The sequence below is a fragment of the Salvelinus alpinus genome, chromosome 20 (genome assembly GCF_045679555.1).
Source record: "Salvelinus alpinus chromosome 20, SLU_Salpinus.1, whole genome shotgun sequence".
Taxonomy (NCBI): Eukaryota; Metazoa; Chordata; class Actinopteri; order Salmoniformes; family Salmonidae; genus Salvelinus; species Salvelinus alpinus.
Window position 1 is genome coordinate 41,605,526 of NC_092105.1, and position 3,576 is coordinate 41,609,101.

The window sequence follows — 3,576 nt, forward strand, 5'->3', positions numbered from 1 at the left end:
CACACTGATACATCGAGAAGTTTTCCAGGAAAACTTTTCATCCTAGCTAGCAGTAGCCACTGCAGCCTTTTTGGAATGGCTGTGTTAGCCAATCAACTTCTTTATTGTTCAATGCGATGTGCCATACCATAATGGCTGCTGTGGCTACTGCTAGCTACGCAGCATGAGGACGAAAAGGTCAGTTTTCTAGGAAAACTAGCAGTATTTCAAACTTCTCAATGTATCAGTGTGGCTAAATTTAGAATCTGGAGAACAGTGGCATATCCATTCCCTGCATTGACATTTTCCAACCCATATCTCGCGCAGGTTCTACAGTGACCATGATTGCATTCCGACCCCAGCGTAGGTCAGTGTTAACAAGCGTAATGGTAGGGTTGTAATCTGCTAGCTATAAGGAATAGCAGTTTTGAATAAGTTGTAAATGTTGATTAGCCTATGTCTTTTCCTCATCATTATATACGTTATATTATAAACCGGGTAGTTTGGATGCTGATTTGCTAAAACAGCATTTAGCCATGTTTATGTGAGACCATATACCATGACTATGATGTTTAGCCTTTTCACCTTGGTAAAATTGCGCCTTTTCACCTCGATATAATGGCTACATCAACAATATTTCTACATGCCGATGTAGAAAATAAGCGGTTAGCCTCCCGGGTGGCGCAGTGGTCTAGAGCACTGCATCGCAGTGCTATGCTGCGCCACCAGAGTCTGGGTTCGCGCCCAGGCTCTGTCGCAGCCGGCCGCGACCGGGAGGTCCGTGGGGCGACGCACAATTGGCTTAGCGTCGTCCGGGCTAGGGAGGGTTTGGCCGGTAGGGATATCCTTGTCTCATCGCGCTCCAGCGACTCCTGTGGCGGTCCGGGCGCAGTGCGCGCTAACCGAGGGGGGCGGGTGCACGGTGTTTCCTCCGACACATTGGTGCGGCTGGCTTCCGGGTTGGAGGCGCGCTGTGTTAAGAAGCAGTGCGGCTTGGTTGGGTTGTGCTTCGGAGGACGCATGACTTTCGACCTTCGTCTCTCCCGAGCCCGTACGGGAGTTGTAGCGATGAGACAAGATAGTAATTACTAGCGATTGGATACCACGAAAATTGGGGAGAAAAGGATATAAAAATTTAAAAAAAATAATAATAAAATAAAAATAAAAAAAATAAGCGGTTAGATGAACTTGAGAGAAACCGAAATGAAAAGAACATTGTGAAACAAACAAAATGGGTACTTACCTACTTCACTGACTGGTGTGCAGAAAAAGGGATATGTTAGTCTAGGAATACAACAAAAACGGAGCTGAACTGTTCAGTGAGAAACATGAATGGTGAAGAATAAGTGGTGTAAAGTACTTAAGTAAAAATACTTTCAAGTACTACTTAAGTCGTTTTTTGGGGGTATCTGTACTTTACTATTCATATTTTTGACAACTTTTACTTTCACTTCACTACATTCCTAAAGAAAAGTATGTACATTTTACTCCATACATTTTCCCTGACATCCAAAAGTACTCGTTACATTTTGAATGCAGCAGGACAAAGAAAATGGTCCAATTCACACACTTATCAAGAGACATTCACTTTTACTTGAGTAATTTTCTATTAATGTATCTTTACTTTTACTCAAGTATGACAATTGGGTACTTTTTCCACCACTGCGAAGAATATGGTATTAGCAGCTACACTAGACTCGACATATCAACGACCGACCTACATATTGTAATGACCTGACTAGATCATAAATGAACAATTGTCCAGCTTGCCCCCCTTCTTCGGAACCATGACGACTGGCGCCGCCCAGGGGCTGTCTGAGGGCTCAATGAAGTCTGCCCGCTGCATCTCCAACACAGCCTTGTCTGCCGCCTCCTGGCGTGCCAGCGGGATACGGCGGGGACGCATCTTGATGGGTCGAGCATCACCTGTGTCGATCTCATGCTGCACCAGATGAGTCTGACCCACCTCTTCCTCACTCAACGCAAAGCTGTCTCTGAATTCAAACAGCAACTGCCACAACCGTTCCTGCTGCTCGGGGTCAAGACCAACACAGTTCCTCCCCCATATCTCCCTCACTGCAGACAGTGTCCTCTCCTCTCCCATCTGGGGTAGCTGGGCTGGGGGGGTGCGGCCCGGGCTCACAGAGGGCTGTGTCATGGAGGTAGCTGGGGGAATGTAACACACCGCCGTAGGTGACAGGGGGACTGGGGAAAAGTCACACACAGCTGTGGGGGAGGGGGCGCAGCCATGAGTCTCTGCTGCTTTAACTGTTGGAGTAAAGGGTTTGTTGGGTTGAGTGAATGTGACATTAGGGGGGGCCATGGTGACTTCCGTCCCTCCCTGGAAGCTCAGTGTGCCCCTATTTAGGTCTAACTGGCAGCCTGTGCTCCTAAGAAAGTCCAACCCCAGGATACAAGGGTCCTGCACAGCCGCCACCCACACAGGATGACGCACAGTCCTGCCCCCTACTGTCAGAGTCATTATTCCCTTCCCTTTCATGGGTGCCAGCTCACCTGTGACTGTGCGGAGCTGCACAGTTGTAGGCTCACACTGAGTCCAACCTGGCACAATATCTGGCCTCACCAGGGTTACTGTGGACCCAGTGTCCACCAGGGCGGAGCAGGGCACCCCCTCCACAGTGACAGGGACATGACAAAAGTCCCCAACACAGGTCCGGCCCACCACAACAACAGGCTCCATCCGCTTGCCCTCGTCTGCTTCTGGGGGAAGTGGAGCCTTGCTTCCCCGTCTGTGCCGGTGGGCTCCTCCTGAAGATGATGGTGGTTGGGATAGAAAGCCAGGGGTCCGCACTACCCGGTCTATGCGGACCCCGAGCCGTTTCCCTGAGCTCTGGGGGACATGGGGCAATCTCGGCGCAGATGGCCTGGCTGGCCACAACCCCAGCAGACCCTGGGACCAGGGCGTGTGTTTCGTGCCGCCTGTAGCGACACAGCACGAATGAGTTTTGTCATTTCGGCCACCCAAGCAGGCTTTTCCGGCTCCGGGCTGCTCTGCCCCCCAGCTCGCACAGAGGGTGTGTCTCCCTGCACCCCCACCAAAGCCCCAGCTGAAGCCCCAGCCCACACCAGCTCCCTCTCCAAAGCCATCTCCAAGGCTGTCTGCAATGACTCAGGATGAGCCAGCTGGGTCTGTATGCGCAGCTCCGTAGGAGAGAGCGCCTGTATGAACTGGTCCCGTGCTAGCTCGCTCTGCACGGAGGGGGGCATGTGAGCATATGCCCGCCGAGAGAGGCTCTCAATGTCATTAGCTAGCACCCGTAGAGGCTCTCCAGGCTGCCTGCGTCTATTACTCAGTTCGGAGCGCAGTAGCCCGGGCTGTACACACTGTCCATAGCGCCTCCTCAGTGCTCCCACTAAAGCACCATAATCATGCCTGTCCTCGGGGCTAATCAATATCAAACAGGCCAGAGCTTCATCCGTGAGGCATAAAGCCAACTGCAGTGCCCTTTCTTCATCCGACCACCCCCTAAAATGAGCTAACAGTTCAAACTGAGCATGAAAAGCTTCCCAATCCGCCTTACCGGAATACTTCGGGGTCTTAACAGATACGGACGCAGCCGGGAACTGGGCGCCGCC